The sequence below is a fragment of the Myotis yumanensis genome, unplaced genomic scaffold (assembly GCF_028538775.1).
Source record: "Myotis yumanensis isolate MYYU_CA2020_CCGP unplaced genomic scaffold, mMyoYum1.0.hap1 SCAF_6, whole genome shotgun sequence".
NCBI lineage: Eukaryota > Metazoa > Chordata > Mammalia > Chiroptera > Vespertilionidae > Myotis > Myotis yumanensis.
This window is the reverse complement of record NW_027223757.1, coordinates 57,690,503-57,709,147: the sequence shown is the minus strand read 5'-3', so window position 1 is coordinate 57,709,147 and position 18,645 is coordinate 57,690,503.

Here is an 18,645-nt window from a genome sequence, read left to right as displayed (position 1 = left end):
GTTGACATCAACAGTTGACCTGCATAGAAATTGGAGCAAAGAGAATTTGCCTTCAGGCCTATGTGAAGAAAACACATCTTGAGTTCTCCAGTTGAGAACAAATGGGGAGTGACTGAGCTCTTGAGAAATGAAAAGATGCAGATCAGCATGCTTTTGGTGCCTAGAGAGATGAGGGAGAGAAGAAAGGTGATTGTGGTACATGCTATAATGCCAAGAGGCATTAGAGTGTAGTGGTTAAGAGCTTGACTTTTGGGACCAGGCTATCCTGATTTGAATTCCAACCCTATCTCTTTACAATTAGGTAATGTTGAGTACGTCATCTAAGTGCTCTATGTCTCAGTTTCCTGCTCTGAAAGGTACATTAATGGCACCTACCTCACAAGAATTTTATAATAATCAACTATTTTAATGTATGTAATATACATAGCCCCATAATAAGTAGTTCCAAGGAAGGTAATATTTGGTAACTGCTAATCAGCTCTATTGACTAGTTCTTTCCTTAATCTGACTTCCATTTCATCACCTTTGCTACTGGTGACCCCAACAATACACCTCCCAATGTATTCCTTCATCTGTTATTCTGCTCTTAGGAAAGCTGCTATAGCCTCAGGAGTTTGTAGTCTTACTATATAGCATTGATTTTTATATTGTTGAGCTAATCTGGTAACTTAATGACATTGTTTTCATAAAAAGGGAACTCATGTTCCACAGTTGATATAAAACTTCACTATGTCATTAGTATGTAACTGGTATGTGTTTGTGTGTGTGTGTGGGGGGAAGGGTGGGTAGGTGCCTGTGTAACTATAGTCTGCAAGCATTGTGTTGTTGAGAGATGAGTATGTTTCAAAAAATGAACTGGAATTTAAGCAAAAGGAAAACAAGATCTTACAAAACAAATTTCAAAATGCTCTAAAACAGCGGTTCTCAACCTGTGGGCCGAAACCCCTTTGGCGGTCGAACGACCCTTTCACAGGGGTCGCCTAAGACCATCCTGCATATCAGATATTTACATTATGATTCATCACAGTAGCAACATTACAGTTATGAAGTAGCAACGAAAATAATTTTATGGTTGGGTCACAACATGAGGAACTATATTTAAAGGGCCAGAAGGTTGAGAACCACTGCTCTACAACATTTTCACAAACACCATTCCTTTTATTAATAACTTTTAAAGCAATTTTAATTTCATAAAAAAACATTATTGTGGAAGCTGTTTATAAGAAGTGAGTTAGGATAATTTTACACTAGGCAAAACTATATACACTATGTACAAAGGAATCTGTTAAAAGTAAAGTCACTATTGACTTTTCAACAAGTTTATGAATATAAAATTTATTTCCATCTTATGCACAGTAATCTTATAACACTTTGGATTCTAGTTACTATAATGGTAGGACATCCAATGAAGAGTAATTATAAAAGAGCAAATAGTAATTCTATCAATTGGGACTTTCTGGGATCCTCCTTATTACCCATCAATCCTCAGTTAAAGATATTCAATGACTTGACAAACAAGTTTGTCCCTATTCTAATTTTAAATCTTGGTGTTTTGACAATGTTGCAATCTGGTAGCATTTATGTTATATTTTGTTGGCACCATAGTATTAAGTTAAAATGCAACTGTAATAGGGGATTAACATTGGTTTCAGTTAAAAAAAATTAAGTTGGATTTCAAAACACTATAGTTTAAATCAGTGGTTCTCAACCTTGGCTGCACATTAGAATCACCTGGGAATCTTTTTAAAATCCTGATTTCTGGGCCTCATCCTCTGGAAATTCTGTTTCTTTGTTATGGGGTGGGGCCACAACATTAGTAACAAAGAAACAGAATTTCCGGAGGATGAGGCCCAGAAATCAGGGTTTTAAAAAGATTCCCAGGTGATTCTAATGTGCAACCAAGGTTGAGAACCACTGGTTTAAATTGTTAATTTCTGAGCTTTTTTTTTTTTTTTTTTAAATCAATGTAATAAAATGAAAAATTATTAATTTATTTTGGTAAAGAATATTACAAAGATTCATTCTACTATTAATTTTCATTAACATTTGCATTACATTGTTTTCTCATTTTTGTGAATTTTAAGTATTTTCCCTTCAATATAAATAAGAAAAATCAAGCAAAAAATATTTCTATATAAATACCCATAATTAAGAAAATATTGTTTTGGAATTTTTACCTCAGTGTTTAAAATTATTATTAAAGTCACTACTCTCAGTGTGAAAGTGTCCAGCATCAACTTTTAACCAAAAACATGTTTCATGTAGATTTGTACATTGTAAAATAAAATGTAAAGCCTTTAAACCAAAGGTTAAACTTCAGGATACAATCCTATATAATAAAAGGTTAATATGAAAATAGAACGAACAGCAGAACAACCGAACAACTGGTCGCTATGATGTGTACTGACCCCCAGGGGGTGCATGCAGAACTTGATGGGAATTGGCAGCAGGCAGCAGAGCATGGAACATGGCGGGCATTGACCATGGTGGGATGGTGGAGCAGGTGAGTGGGGGTGCCAGACCAAGGCGGGGCACTGGTCACTGTCATCAGGGTGAGCCCCTGGTGGTTACTGAAAATTCTTTGCTCCCATGCACCGTGGTCCCACCCAGCACTCGTACCTGCTTCTGGTGCCGGCCCTGCTCGCACCCGGAGCCAGTCCCAGAGCCACAGCTCGCACCCACTGCTGGCGCCCAGTGCTGGCCCCAATCACTCAGCACTGTCAGCGGGTGCAAGCAGTGGCTGCTGGCCCCAATCACCCCTGAGAACTTCTCCACCTCCCCCTGCTCCTGACGGGTGACTGGGGCAGCAGCTGTTGCTCTCACCTGCTGATGGCACCATGGCAGAGGGGCCGGGCGGGGGTGTGGAGGATGGGCTGAGATCTGCCCCTGTGCCCACCGCAGCCTCTTGGCCCACAGTTTCTTTCAAAGTGCACAGATTTGTGCACTGAGCCCCTAATGTAATATAATGAACATGTAACTTTATATATTTTTTTCTTTTTTATTAAATTTTTGGAGTGACATTGGTTAATAAAATTACATATGTTTCAGGTGCACAATTCTATAATACACCATCTGTATATTGTACTGTGTATGAGCATGTCATTTTAGTTAACAATTATTCAGTATAACTTTACCAAAAACATCAGAGGAAGAAAAGAAATATTTATCAAGTATCTAATGTTTTTTGGAATGTAATATATGCATTTTGATTAAATTTTCATCAAAATCCTGAGAAGTACAGGTTATATTCATTTTGTAAAGAAAAGAGCTGAAGGAAAAAGCTGAGACTATAACTATCTATCCAATCCCAATAAGCAGTTGGCAGAGATAGAAGTCTACATAAAACTCCTAGATGTGAATCCAAAATCCATATTCTTTAAGTTTCATTGTTAAGTTTTCATGTGCTCAGCACTCTGGTACATTCCCATGTGTGAGTTTCCCCTGATCTACCTCAGCCCCGTACAAGAAAAACTTATTAAGAGACTAGCAATACCAACCACATTAAAGATTCCATGTGGAAGAATTTCATAAATTCTAACATAAAAGCAGATACATTCTTGAAGAGAATATTATTATTTTGCTTCTATCAGTCTTTAGGTCAATGACATGGCCAACAGTCAATAGACATCTACCCACAGATTCTTTTTCTATTTGCCCTATTCCTGATCTCATTCTCCTGCAGTGCCCTTCATTCTATTTGAATCATAAATATGAGGGGAAATGAGTTGAAGATAATAGACACTAGAGAGAAGAAAAAATCATTATTGACAATATAGTACTGCTTACATTATAGTACTGAAAATATTATAGTGTTCCAGACCATTAAGTTTAATATCCTGGTATAGTTTGGAAGTGAGAACTAGGCATCAGTATTGGCACTTTTTATGTAAACAGCTGGTAAACTATCTCCTAAGTGCTGATATGCCCCCGAGGGCCTCAGCACAAAGTGGAATCTTTGCAGACCTGACACATGAATGTTCTGTGTCACTCGCCCCCTTGGTTAATGATGATTAAGACTGTATTTTGCTTTAACTCTGTCATCACAACATCAACATTTGAGATGAAACTATCCCAAGTAACCATTTAAGAAAAGTCATTAATTATCAAATAGGTAAGCAAAAGAGAGCATATCAATGCACCCCTATTAATTCTACCCCCCAAATCAATGAGCAACAAAATTATGATACTTACACATGCTATCATTTTGAGTTTTGGAAATTTTGAATTACCATCTTGGTTTTTGGATTACGGATTGGGGGAGGAGGAGAGGAGAAAGGAAGGCAAAAACTGTTCTGGTTCTTTCTTCTAAGTTTCAAAATCAAGTGGAAAAGAAGAGGAGAGAGAGCACAAAATCAGCACCTCCTGGACACTCCAAGGAAGAAGCTGCACCTGCCAACTGAGCCTCACCTCTGCCCGCCTCTGACCTAGGCTGAATTCACACAACTGGAAAAGTGAGTTTTGACTCCAAGAAATCTGCCAGTTACAGTTAATCCAAGGACTATGGAGTTGATAATATTAGTGAAATAACATGAATTAAGGAAACAGTACCTTTCTTATGAGAACTTAAAACCATGTATGATGACCTCCCTATGTGCTTTCCATTTTGTACACTTTCTACATTCAGTATCTCAGGGTATAAAAAAGGAGACACAGGCAAAATGACAATTGTAATATAGTGTAAAAAAAGGCTCAAATAACTCAGATGACTTTGAGCTATTTGGGAGTACACACGAAGGGGTCTAAACAAAGCTTAGGGTACCAAAAATGACTTTGCAGAGAAGATGCTGTCTGAGCTAATCATTTTTTTTTTTAGTTTTAAACTTTTATTTTCTTTAATATATTTTATTGATCTTTTACAGAGAGGAAGGGAGTGAGATAGAGAATTAGAAACATCGATGAGAGAGAAACATCGATCAGCTGCCTCCTGCACACCCCCAACTGGTGATGTGCCCGCAACCAAGGTACATGCCCTTGACCAGAATCGAACCTGGGACCCTTGAGTCCGCAGACCGACGCTCTATCCACTGAGCCAAACCGGTTAGGGCAACTTTTATTTTCTTATTGTGTATTGTTGACTCTATTATAGATGTCTCTCATTACCCACCCCATCTTTGCCCACTTCTACCTACCCCCTGCCTCCCCGTTCCCTAGCCTTCACCACACTGTTGCCCGTGTCCAAAGGCTATGCATACATGTTCCTTGGCTAATCTCCTAACCTTCTTTTATCCAGTACCTCCCACTCCCCTTCCCTCTGACAACTGTTAGTCTGTTCCATGTATCCATGCCTCTGGTTCTATTTTTTTCATCAGTTTATTTTGTTCATTAGATTCCACATATTAGTGAGATCATATGGTATTTGTCTTTCTCTGACTGGCTTATGTCTTGAAGGGTGAGTAAACCTTAGCCACAAGGGAAGTGGCCAAGAAGCTTGTGTGTGCTACAGAGGAGGCAGCATGGCGAAGTTCCATCAGCAAGAAACTGAAAAAGCATGCTTGGGACTCAGCATTTGAAGATTTGTTAGATGAGTTTAGAGAGTTGAACCATTTAGGTTGCTTAAAGTCACTGGAATCTAATTTGGGGAAATAGTGAAGAATCACTGAAGGGTCTGAAGCAGAGAAAATTTTGCCTTAGGAATATCATTTTGGCCAATACATTTAGCATTCATGTATCATTTTTATTAGTAGCCACATATCTATAAAATGTATCCTGCATAAGAATATATGCAATAATTAATAAGAAGTAATTATAAAGTTAAAAATTAAGCAAAAAGCCTGGTGAATGTCAACCTATGAAACAGTAGGTCATGGTTTGATTCCTGGTCAGGTCACATGCCCAGGTTGCAGGCTCAATCCCCAGGGTGGGGTGCGCAGGAGGCAGCCGATCAATGATTCTCCCTCATCATTGATGTTTCTATCTCGCTCTCCCTCTCTCTGAAATCAATAATTTTTTTTTAAATTAAGCAAAAATTAATATTCCTTATCTGGCCTCTACATCAATTATCTTTCACCTCGATTTTGTAATGCCAAGCACTGGGATTTTCTCAAAAGGCATTGTGAAATTCTTCTAAAATAATAAAAACAGAAGTATATTTTATTTTCTTGACTTTAAAAACTAAACAAAATATGACATCCAGAATGTTTAGGAGATGGGAAGAAAGTGCCAGAGCATCGAAGCCGTTGGCTGTGACGTCGGGACCTTGGGTGGCTGTCCCTGCTCCCAAACAGGCCTATGACAAGTGGGCCCCATGGTGCTTCAGGCTGCTCTAACCTGGAAAATGGAAGAAAACCCAAATCCTTACCACTCAAAGTAATTGCTTTAATGATACAATCATTCTTTTTAAAGTGTAAAAGAAACATTTAACACAAACTCAAAATAAAACAGTGATGTTTGCTTGTAATTACAGGTCACTTTTGGCTTTCCTCAAAGACATAAAATACACAGGGCTACCCTGTGGGTACATAAGGGAAATTATGTGGAGCTCTTTGTGGGTGGTATCACAACTAAGTTTGAGTTGAATAACAGAGTCTTCTACATTCGGTCTTCTTTTTTAAAAGGTAAATATACTCAGTGGAACACCCCTACATGATGGCAGAGAAAGTGGTTGCTTATGTGGTCGGATTTGAAAGACATCTACCGACCCACCCAGAAATATTTCTGCCACTAGCCTGCGGTGCTACCAGAAAATTTCTCACCATTCCTTTGGGACATTATCTCCAAAAGTCCGTTGAAATGCAAACATATTACCTCACAGCTTTTTTTCATATTAATCCATTATCACATTAGCAAGAATTTATTCTCTATGCAAGACAATTTAGGCGAGAGTGAGAAAATTGGCAAAATCAGCAACAAAGAAAACTAGAATGAGCAAAACACAGTTGCACTTCGCAAAAGAGCTTGGGAGGCAGTGAGAACCTAGATCAGAGACTACTGGGAGGGACGAGGGCACGTGAACAGGGCAGGGAAATAAGGTACAAGTTATGCTACTGGAGATTTTCTCCTAAATCCACCTCTTCATCCCTAAATTACAAAATAATTTCTTTCTCTTTATATCCAAAACCCTTTGTATTTTACTACCCATATGATAGGCATCCTATACTTCTTTATCTTGGGTGGTGGTTACACATGTTTGTCCCTTGCCTATTTTTAATTCTTCTTAAGATTGGAATTCTCACAGCTCCTAACTGAGGCCTTGTACATAAGTGCTGTACTAATAATTATTAAATAAACAAATAAAACCAATACATTGGTGGTGGTTACAGTGGAATTTTAACAAATGTGAAATCAGATTTTCTCATTTTCACACAATCTAAGCAAGAGTGTTAAAAAAAATTGGTGATTGAGTTGTTTACCTGACTAGCTATCACAGCACATTCTATGCATTCACAGGATACTATTACTTTGTCCACTTGTAGGGTTTTATTATTGTTGTATATCAGTTTCTCTGATTTAACTTCAGATTATGGGCTGAATAAGACCAAAATGAACTCATCACTTTAATATCTTTTATATCATTTTAATATCTTGTCTCCATTTCTCTACATTCCCAGAAGATACTCCCAACCCCCCACCTCACCATCTCTGACCATATGTAACTTGAGAAGGAATGAAAAGAGAGAAAAAGAAAAAGGAAGAAAGGATGAAAAAGAAAGGGAGGGAAATAAATATATTTACAACCACCCTTCTTTTCTTCCAAGGGAAGCTGTGACTACATCATGCGCACATGCTAACAGCATTTTAGTTGCTTGGACATTTCCTGCGGAAGGGGTTACTCATCTGAGTGTTGTAGCATACTAGACAGGTTGGGGGTGGGAAGCCGCAGTGGCGAGGGGATAGTTTCAGGGTCATGGCAGCAGTTTTATGTCTTCCAGAATGGAATTCTTTATATGATTGTATCATGCCAACTAATTCTTTTATTTTGTAGGTTAAACAGGCTTGGATGTCAGTGTGCCCTTCTGCAGTGCTCCACAAAGATTACTGAGGAATTGGAACTGTATTTCAAGAAGGTCTTAATTCAGACTGTTCAGATAACACTGTACCACCTTAAATTCTGCTTTCAGTTACAGAAGTTGAACAAGTCCTTCTATTCTTTCAGAGATGTTGAGAAACTGTTTATTGTGTCAAGGTCCATGATTTCATGGGTCATTAGCCATACATGCATGCAGCTACTGTACAAAAACTGCTCAGGCAGCAACTTTCCTAAACAGGCCTCTAGACCAGCCCCATTATCCTTTCGTCTTTGATGGTAATGCTGTTTCACTTGATTTTTAATGGATGTCTTGGAAGCCTATGTTTCAATGAGGGAGGACATCAAGCTTCTGTACACATGGCCAAATTTAGCCAAGGTCTTTTTGTTCAGCCTACAAGGGCATGCAATGGTCTATGTATTATGTGAGGTCTTCATGCTATTTATTTTTCTATTCTCCAATAAATAAAGCCTAATCATAACAGGTATTCAATAAATGCTGAGTGAGTGTAATTATAAATGTGAGTAAAATAAGTGTAGACTTTCCCCCCAGCATCTCACAGTGGATTTAACAAGCATGGACTTTCTAGTTATATTTGTAAAAGGCTCACAAAGAGGAAACTGATTGTCTGTGTATCAGTACCAGTAGTTTCTCAGTTTAGGATGTGTAAGGCAAGATTCAGAGAGTCCAGGCAATTTTAAAATCATGAGGTGAACTGACTGTCCTTACTTTTGGTGAAGTATGTTAACATTTGGGGGGATCTTGTGAGCTCTACAGAGCCATTAATGCATAGAGAGTCTTAATATGGGAGTGGTTTCTAAGAAGTAAAATTGTATCATTTATAAAACCTCTGTTACTTTACCCCTATATCTCAAGAAACCTGAGGAATATAAAATTGTAATTCTAAAACAAACAAATTTAAAAAAGACTAAGTTTCTCAGGAAAAAAAGTTTAACTCTGGTACACTTTTACAAATGTGCCTCTGAAATTTTCAAAGATTTATGCAAGTGTAGAAAGAATGCTCTCACCTTAGCAACATATATTCAAGTGATGATTCAGGAGTTTTTGGCTCCAGTATATATAACACTTCACAAAATTCTGTGATGCTTCTGATTTTAAAGCATCAGAAAGATGAAAATAAATATACTACGGTATACCTATAAAGCATTGAGAAAACTTTCTCTTATTCCCTAGATTTTTTGAGAAGTTTTATGGAGTTAAATACAATAGAATTCTGTTGTAGTAATTAGGCTTCTCAGAAACTCTTGTGATAATTCCATTTTTAGTAAGTAATTGAGTGAAGTTGTTTTCTGGTTTACAAACTCTGAAACTTTGGTCACTTTCTATTTCTTAGTTATTTTTCCAAGTAAAATCTCCCAAAAACATAACTAAAGAAGATAGTCTTATTTTGTGTTTCCTCATGAGAGACAATGGTGTCATAGAGCCCTAAAAGTTTCATATGGCCTCGATGGATACACACAAAAAAGAGTGTGAGCGATACAGAAGAGCCCCAAATCAGCAATCATCTTTTTCTCTGAAGGAGGATCAAAGGAGTCTCTTTGGTAATGAATTTGGTAAAAAGCTTATCAGAGTACGAGTAAGTCAAAATTTTTGGAGAATTCACACAATTATACTTGGAAAAAGAATATAATCATTGATTTTGTGTAAGACTTTGGGATTTGTGTCATAACTTCTGAAGGTATTTGTAAGCAAGTAGTGTCTTTTCTTCCATGGAAGTAATTTATACTAAATCTACAGAAACTACTTTTTTAGGCATGTAATTAAAAAATTTCAAAATAATTTAATAACATAGGGACACAACACACACATATTTGGTAAAATTATTTAGTGAAACTATCTGAGTGCAGAGAACTCTCTGTATTTGTTTTTACAACTGTATGCAAGAGTAAAATGATCTCAATAGAAATTTCAATGTAAAAATTAAACTTGAAAGTTAAAATTTAAAGAAACATTTAAAGCATTTTTTCTTTAAAAGAAGTAAAATATAAATTTTAACATAAGTGAAAGTAAGTAAAGACAAAAAGAAACAACAATCCTAAGATTAAAATAATAGGTTATAAATCAAAGCAGAAAAAAGAAAATAACAGCAAGGAGCATGCTTTGGGGCAAAAGAAATTCCAAAACAATGCCAGGGTAGTTATTGACAACATAATTTGCCTCCACAATAAAATAAAAAACTCAATGATGTTACATTTGTACATGATGTCTCACATTTGGCATTAATGCAGGAGAGAGTTTGCAATAGGTTTTAAGACACTCCCCTATTTATCCACACTCCTGTACCTTATCAGGGTAATTGCCTGTCATAAACAGACTGCTATTTGTCAAGACCAGAATACTTAGCCAAAAATAAACCAAGGGGATAACAAACAGACATTATGTGTTTTCCGAATTCACATCTTCAGTCTTGACCTATATTCTGAATTCCAGACCTGTATACTCATTTGCCTAATCAACTCTTGTACCCTTATCCTGCAGCTGTTCTAAATTTAACATGTCCACAAATAAACCTTCTCTTATTTCTCTTTCAAACCTTTTATGAGCGCATCTTCTTTCAATCTTTCAAATTGGAAACCTGGGTGTCATCCTTGATCCTTTTCTTTCCATTATTCCTCACATACAATGATTTACAGAATCTAATTTATCCCACCTCTTTTTTTTCCCGCTCAGCCCTGTCATTGGTTTAGGTCACCATTATTTGTTTATGACTTACTGAAGCCTTCTAACTAAGAGTAAGTAAAAATTTTTGGAGAATTCACACAATTGTACTTGGGAAAAGAATATATCATTGGTTTATAACCTTTGATTTATAACCTATTATTTTAATCTTATGAGCAGTATTCCCCATACTTATTTCACAACAAAATCTATGAAGTATTCTTGAAAAACATATATACTCAAAACATATCACTGCTTAAGAACTATCCACTGGTTCCTTCATACAGCACAGGGTGGCCAGATAATATATGTTCAAATTAGGACACTGTAAAGTGACAGGAGACTCCAGTAAAAATTAGGATTAGACAAGTGTAAGATGGGCCGGTCTAGGGGTACCTGTTATATGTGATCTTCCTTAATTTGTCTAATGGTATGTTCCAAGCCCTTCACAATCAGACCCCAACATCTCCTCCTGATAGCCAGCTCCACTCAGGACTGGCTACATAATTTGTAGGTCTCAATGCAAAATAAAAGTGTGATGCCACTTGTTCAAAGGTTAAGAATTTTATCGTGGCCACAGTCAAGCTTTAAGCCAAACACAGGGTCCTTCAGTGCATAAGGCTGTGTGTGAATGGACAGTTCACACATTATGAAACTGCCTTGATCCCACCCTAGAATGATCTAGTTTTACCAGTTGGAATACTATTCATGCTATTTCATAGCACAATATACTTTCATAACTACTTATATCTGTATTCTCTATTCCATCTTCTTGGAATTCCTTTCTCTGTTTCTAAATATAGGACAAAACATGACTGAAATAAAACCTCTTGAATCAAATCTTCCCTTTGTTTCTCTGCCAATTCAATAATTCTGTCCCATATGTTGTGATACTACCTATGACTATTATAATATTACATATTTTAAATATAATGAATTTCCTTTCATGGTATCTTTTTCAACATACTAGTATTTTTAGCAGTATTGTCCTAGCTATTTTAAATTCCTTGTCTGATAAGTTCAAGATCTGGGCCATCTCTGTGTCTACTTCTATTGACTTTTTCTTTTATTGACCATGGGCTTGATTATCTTGCTTTTTAATGTCTCAGGAATTTTTATTGTATGCAAGACATTTTGTATAAAAAACAGTCAAGCTGAAAGTAAATATTAACTTCCAGAAAAGGTTATTCCCCTCCTTTTGTTTGGATGCTAGAGTGGAAGACAGACACTATGATATTCAGTTAAACTGGGCTGACTTTCACCACTGGCTTTCATTCACATGTTTTGACAAAGAATCTAGACTTTCCTTTTAGTATGGATTAGGATCTGAGCATTGATGAGATTCAGAAGTTCCTTTGTGCTTTAGAACTGAGTCACCAACTCTCTATACCATGAATGATAACCTTCTGGTTTATAGCTCAGCTGCCAACTTCTTGATTCATTGGGAAGAAGTCTTTGCTCTCTAGTGTCATACCTGGTTTTCTACTCTGGAAATCTCTTCCCATCCTGATTCCCATTCCCCAGCCTTATTAGAGGACCTATCTACATGCCATGAAAAACTGAAGAGTCTCAAAAATTTCCCTCCTGTCCTGCCTTAGCCTATGTACCTGAGAGACCTGTGTGTCTTAGCTCTCCTACCCATCATTCCCCTCCCCTCCAATGGGTGTTTTACTAGTAGCATACTTAGTGGAGGCTCTGCATACCTCAGGGGTATCTCCCTTAGCAATCCTGACTTATCCCCAGTTTTTTGACATAGCACACTTAAGCACTAGGTGGAGAGTTGTGGAAAATATTTGGTGGGTGGTTGCAGATTTGCTCTGTGGTTTAGGCTCCTTAAAAATTGAATCTCTCATGCCAGCCTACACATAGCCATTAAAAGTTCATTAAAAGTTAAGCTGGTTTCCCCTTACCCCCCTTCTATGGCAGGTACTCCTCCTCCTCTACTTAACCTGAAATGAGAACAGCTGTGGAATACTTATCTCCTGAGAAGAGCTTGTCATTTTTCTGGAAATTCATTTATTTAGATTTTATTGCATCCTCAGGTCTCTGAAGGATTAAAAAAACAAAAACTATGTGCTTTTGAAGGTTATCCAGCTTCTTTTATTAGGATGAAAGCAACAATTGCCTTTGTTTTTCTATATCATAACCAGAAATAGAAGTCCCATATAATCTTTTCATATTTCCTTAGTAATATATTTAAATCCTGAGATATAATTAGCATGCAATAAAGTTTTCTTCCATATTAAATGCTTCCTTGCACAATCATTTTCTTAGCAAATTTATTATATTTAATTTAAAAGATTAATGATGATAGAATACTAGATTAGGTGAAATGACTTAAAATTCTTTTACTTATTTAACCCATGTTTGAGCCTCAAATGAATACCTGCATCATCATAGTTCTCAGAGCATAAGATGACCTGTACAACTTAAGATTTTTTAAGAAGAAAGTTATGAATCTTTCTTTTGGGGATCAACTATTTTGTTGATCACCGTGTTTTTTAGAGCCAGAAGGGCTGACATTTGAAATGGATACTAAGTCAATAAAGTGCAATAACTTTTAACAAATTCATATTCAAACTAAAGCATCTGGATTTATGCTGTAGACCTGACTAGGCTAGGTGCTTTCATATACATTGTCTCATTGGTACCTCACGTCTGCCCTCTGAGGTACACAAGATTAGTATAGGCAATTAATATTCCTCTCTATTCATAGGTGAATAAAAGAAAGCTAAAAGACTTGCCAAAGGTTACAACATTGTTGCAGGTCTGTTAGCTCCAAGTCCATACTCATTCTACAGCCTCTCTCACTGACCTGTGTCTGAGATTACAGGTATTGGACCACGTTTTTCAAAATGTCCTCGCTTTTAGAAGTGGAACTTCAGTCTTTACAAAGAGAACTAGGTGGAGAAATGAATAGGTTTTAGTAGTGTGTTTTTGTTTCCTTCTCAAAATGCACTATGTTACTTATTTCCGGAGAGTGTAATCTTCCTATATACCTCCTGTGGACTTCTTTAGCCAGAGGACCAGGCACTAAGCAAAAAGGTGAATTTACTCTAGTGTAGGGTGTGAAATAGGTGGCAGATTGTTTCCTGAGCTCCGTGAGCAGTGCATAAAAGTATCAGTGGTTCTCAACCTTCTGGCCCTTTAAATACAGTTCCTCATGTTGTGAACCAACCATCAAATTATTTTCGTTGCTACTTCATAACTGTAATGTTGGTACTGTTATGAATCGTAATGTAAATATCTGATATGCAGGATGGTTTTAGGCGACCCCTGTGAAAGGGTTGTTCGACCACCAAAGGGGACGCGACTCACAGGTTGAGAACCGCTGGTATAGATTAAGATTATCCTATGGGCACTTGATAGCTTTTTAATATAGCTTTCACGCTGTTTCCAGTGGATGCCTAATGAATAAAGCCCCCAAATATTCAGTCTATCATTGAAGAATCTGCACTATTTTATACTTACTGCCTTTATAGCCTTATCATATCCCACATGTCTTTTATATTCTGGTCATATTTATACACTTACTAGTTACCAAACATGGAAATGACCCTTGACGTGGTGAAACACTAGACTTAGAGTAGAAAAGATATTGATATCTGATATTAGCATAGTCCAAATAAAAGAAATTGACATTTTAATTACCCCATACTGTTACCTTTGTAAAGAATTGCCTTAGCCGCCCTAACCGGTTTGGCTCAGTGGATAGAGTGTCGGCCTGCAGACTCAAGGGTTCCAGGTTCAATTCTGATCAAGGGCATGTACCTTGGTTGTGGGCATATCCCCAGTAGGGGATGTGCAGGCGGCAGCAGATCAATGTTTCTCTCTCATCGATGTTTCTAACTCTCTATCCCTCTCCCTTCCTCTCTGTAAAAAATCAACAAAATATATTTTAAAAAAAAGAATTGCCTTAGCCAATATCATTTGATAAATGCCTTGAAATATTCAATGGTTTAACATAAATCTAATTGTTTAAATTTATTTTATTATTATTTTTTAAAATATGTTTTTATTGATTTTTTTTTTTTTTTTAGGGAGAGGGAAAGGAGGAGGGAGAGAGAGAGAAACATCGAGGTGAGAGAAAAACATCGATTGCCTTCCTTAGGCACCCCACCTGGGGATTGAACTGAAATCTGGGTATGTGTCCTAACCAGGAAATGAACTGGCAACCTTTTGGAGCATGGGACTTGCTCAACCAACTGACCCACACCAGCCAGAGCTAGATTTATTTTAATAAAAATGTCATACAAGATTTGTTTCTTATTGGTTTTGATATTAATACATTTCATAAAAAGCATTTTTAAATGTATGTTCTCAAGCTTAGTTATGCTTTTAAAGAAAAGACCTGAAGAGAAGCATTGACTTTGTTTATAAGAACATTTGGTGCATGATTCACCTGGATTAGAGAACTTTTCAACATATTTCCATATTTAGGGACTGAATACAACTATGTTTCCAGAAGTTTCTCATCCTCAGTCTCACTAAGAAAGTAGCTAGACCATTTGTCAACAAAGGAGAGCATTTTCTGCTGAGGTAATTTACTAACCAGATGCTGAGATGGTCATCTCATGCCAGGGTGCGTTCTGCAGCCAGAGACTCCACCATCTATTTTGGGTTTTATGACAAATCTTCTATGTTTTTAGAGGATTTAGAAAAGAGGTGCAGAAGCACTCGGCTCCTTCTCCAGGTTATTTAGTCAGGTTTGTCTGTCTCTAAAGCCTGCGCTTTTTTCCGGACACCTCGTCCACATCCACCAAAGTCATTTTTGTCCCTTAAAAAGTTCATTTTGTTACCAAAAAAAGCCCCACAGTCTTATCAGAATGTTGGGAGAGGAGGTTGAGATGACTCAAAAGCATCAGTAGAGAAAATACTGTTTTCTTCCAAGATTTCAATGTCTCTCCTTGAAACTGGTTAACTTTAAACATAATGGAAGGCAAACAAATACTTCTGTGTTTTTAAAAAAAACTGAAAGATAAATATTTTTTTTTCATTTAAATAAAACTACAAAGATACAAGGAAGTTACAGAAGTGAGGGGTTTGTTCGCTATTTTCTGCAAGCCTCTCTTTTTAAAAAGCATTTTTTTTTCAGCAAAGAAAGGTAAGACAAAGGTTAAATATGCACATCTAGGTAAAAATAGTAGGGTCTGAGAATGGAATTTAAATGATCTCATGACATTAAGGCAAAAATAAATTGAGCTTATACTCTTTTGAGCTATATACAAGTACATTAAATAAATCTTGGTGAAGATATATTTATATGTTTCTCTATTAAATTCACTTTTATTTCTCTGTCTTGGTATATACATATAGAGAGAGATAGGTCACAATAAAATTAAAAGTTTGATGGAGGATATAAATAGTTTCATTTATTAAGAATTTAGGCCATTCATGATTGACATATGGACTTATTTATCTTACAAATTTGTGCACCAGTGGGTTCCCTTGGCCTGGCCTGTGGGATCAGGCCAAAATCAGCTCTCCGACATCCCCCAAGGGGTCCTGGATTGCGAGAGGGCACAGGCCAGGCTGAGGGACTCTACTGGTGCACAATCAGGGCCAGGGAGGGACAAGGGAGGTTGGCCAGCTGGGGAGGGACCAGGGGGAGGGCTCCAGGGCGTGTCTGGCCTGTCTCGCTCAGTCCTGATTGGTAGGACTCCAGCAGCAAGCTAACATACTGGTCGGAGTGTCTGCCCCCTGGTGGTCAGTGAACATCATAGTGAGCAGTTGAGCGACCTTAGCATATCATTAGCATAGTACACTTTGATTGGTTGAACGGCCAACCGGCCAACCAGACATTTAGCATATTAGGCTTTTATTTTATAGGATGAGAGTTATAATCAGAGATTGAGGTGAGAAGAACAAGAAAGATCTTCTAGTCCACCTGAAGGCGGTAAGAACTCATCTCCTAAAAGTCAGAGCCAAAATGACCTGAAGATAATAGACTGAGAGGAGCGGATTAAACACAGATCATAGAACTTCTCTTAAACATGCCAAACTTATTTTTCTTGGTATGGAATATAGCAGTGTAGTATTTCAGGTTTTTTTTACAACCTGGATGTACCCTAGTTTCAGGTTTGCTGTACAACTGGAAGTTCCCCAGGAGCTGTGAGCACATAGTTTCACTGGGCAGTGAAGAGGGCATGATGATAGATGGTATTCCTTCAGGTACCAGTAATATTAACACCATTGTTGTCATTATCCACTGAATGATGAGTAAGAAGAGTCACTTTTTCTCGGACTCATTGGGAACATTTCATTTTCAGTGGGAAAGCAAAGGCCCAGGTGTTACTGAAAATGCAAACTGTGGAAACAACTTCAGTTGCCCCTATAAGTTTATTCAATTACTCATTACTTAAAAGAAAAAAAAAATACCATTCTTTAAGCCACAGCTACTATAAATTGTAGGTAAAACATTATTAGTCAAAAATTGCTACTTTTTATTGAAAGGTTTTATATACATACTAGAGGCCCAGTACATGACATTTGTGCACTGAGGGAGGGGTCCCTCAGCCCAGCCTGTGCCCTCTCGCAGTCCGGGACCCCTCGGCAAACATTCCCTGAGGGGTCCTTGGCACTGCTGCGGAGGCAGGAGAGGCTCCCTCCACTGCCGCTGCACTTGCCAGCTGTGAGTCCGGCTTCTGGCTGAGTGGCGCTCCCCTTGTGGGAGCACATTGACCACCAGGGGGCAGCTCCTGCATTGAGCATCTGCCCCCTGGTGGTCAGTGTGTGTCATAGTGACTGGCATTCTGCTGTTTGGTTGATTTGCATATTAGGGTTTTATTATATAGGATGTGTGTGTGTGTGTGTGTGTGTGTTTGTGTGTAATATACAACCAATTCTGTTAAAGAACATATAAATTGAAGTTTTTGTGTAAAATATACTCTATATTTGCTCTACATACATAGTAAATTATAACTAATTGCCTAATTTCCTAGAAAGACAAATTTAAATCACTAGACATACAAATGGGGTTATTTTATGTTAGATAAGAAACCATTACCATTGATTCTTCACTGTTCTATTGGAAAGGAATAAGTAATAGATGAAAAATTATTTCTAATATCATTTAATGCCCATTCTGAAAACTTAATTATAGTTTCTCTCTTAACTTGACTCTAGTTTTAATGATAAATAAATCCATAGAACTATGATTTACAGATGGAAGCAAACTTTCTATGAGACTTATAAAGGAAAATCATGAATTTGTCAATTTGGATGCCATTTTCCTCATTTACTCACACATATTTAATAGCTAAGAAAAATGAGGCATTTTACATATGATACAGCAGTAAGCTCACTAAAATAACATTAACAAAGTACAAAGCAGTCTATCATTTACATCAGAAAATAGCCAGATGTTTTGCATTATTAAAAAATCACTAAACATATGCCTTTTCTGATTTCTATGAAGTTTGTGTAAAATACTTTACCAGTCGTAGTGAGAGCTGGTGATGTGTGGTAGCCACTGAGGCCTGACCAGTTAGACCAAGATCCAACCATTCTTAAGTGTGGTTCCTAATCCTGGCTCCTCATTCCCATTTCTTTGGGACTTTTTAAAACTACCAATGCTTAGGCTATCTATACCCCAACTAGGTGAATCAAAATTTCTGGCTCTGTATACCAGGTATCAGAATTTCCTATAATGTTCCAGTGTTCTGTCTTAACGCCAGAGCTGCAAAGTAGCATCGCCTTTCAACAATATAAGAGAATGAAGTTATTAAAGGATAAAATACAAAGAAACAAAAAAAATAGTAATCTCACCTACTGGTATAGTGGATTGAGTCCCAATACTCTTTCAGATAAATGAGGAAATTTTCTTTCACTAGCCAATATAACAGTTGACTATTTTTCCACAGAAGTTGAGAAACTATTTAAACAACTATACAATATTTAGATGGACAAAATCCAGCAAATAAATTGCTACATGTCCAAGTAGCTTCTCCAATATTATATCCAAGGGTTGGGAAATACAATCACTTATTCAACAAAAACTTTT